Below are 887 nucleotides of genomic sequence, written 5' to 3'. Positions count from 1 at the left end.
CATATCTAAGCATGCTGTGTATATCTGAACCTTAACAGGAGTAAACGCATACTTTGTATATCCTAACGCCGTAATATGTGTTTGTTTATAGACACAGGTCTTATTCTTTACTTTTTTCGTACCTTCATCACGGGTGGGTAGCATGTGATGTGACTGTGCACAGCCCTGCCCTGGCAGGTGGGGTCTGGTGGGGAAGGGGGTGGCTCAGTGGTGAAGGCCCACACCTCCCCCACACAGGTATTTGACAATGACATCTCCTACATCGAGGGTGGAACAGCCAGTGGCTTCTACACTGTGGAGGACACACACTATGTGACCAGGTGAGGGTGTGTGGGGGTGGCTGGCGCTGACCTGAGCTCAGCTGGGAAGGATTGGGAGAGGGTGTTAGGGCCGAATGGGCCCCTTTGCGCCCCCCTCCCAGTCAGTCTTGCTCTGGCCCCCAGGATGTACCGTGTGTATGGGAAAAAGAACATCAAGTTGGAGCCTGTGCCTCTCAAGGGGGCCTCTCTGGACCCAAGGTAGGCACCCCTGCCTCCAGGAGGGGAGTACTTGAACCCACATCTCCTCCCCATGAGTTGGGAGCAGTTTTGGGTTCTAGAAAAAAAGGCCTTCCAGCAACCCTTTTAACCCCTGTCTCATTGAACTCAGCAGGACCAGCAAGGGGGCTAAAGCTTATCATGGGGTTTGGGGCAGGGTCAAGGGCATGAGGGCAATCGCTACCCGTGTCCATCACTGCCCTCCCTGCCCCTCCTATTCAGGTTTGTTTTCCTGCTGGATCGAGGGCTGGACATTTATGTGTGGCGAGGGACCCAGGCCACACTGAGTAGCACTACCAAGGCCAGGTATGAGGACGTGGTGGGGTATTTTCTGCAAAGACAGATTGTCAC

The 887-nt window shown here is 54.2% G+C and overlaps 1 long non-coding RNA gene across 1 annotated transcript; it reads left to right on the top strand.

Moving 5' to 3' along the window:
* The first annotated feature begins 160 nt into the window (after positions 1 to 160).
* Positions 161 to 866, top strand: LOC117799812. Its single transcript, XR_004623006.1, has 3 exons — positions 161 to 320; positions 444 to 518; positions 759 to 866. It is a non-coding gene; the product is annotated as an uncharacterized LOC117799812 (long non-coding RNA).
* The last annotated feature ends 21 nt before the right edge of the window (positions 867 to 887 follow it).

This window comes from Ailuropoda melanoleuca, unplaced genomic scaffold (assembly GCF_002007445.2).
Source record: "Ailuropoda melanoleuca isolate Jingjing unplaced genomic scaffold, ASM200744v2 unplaced-scaffold57803, whole genome shotgun sequence".
NCBI classification, from domain to species: Eukaryota; Metazoa; Chordata; class Mammalia; order Carnivora; family Ursidae; genus Ailuropoda; species Ailuropoda melanoleuca.
This window is presented reverse-complemented; position numbering and strand designations above follow the sequence as displayed.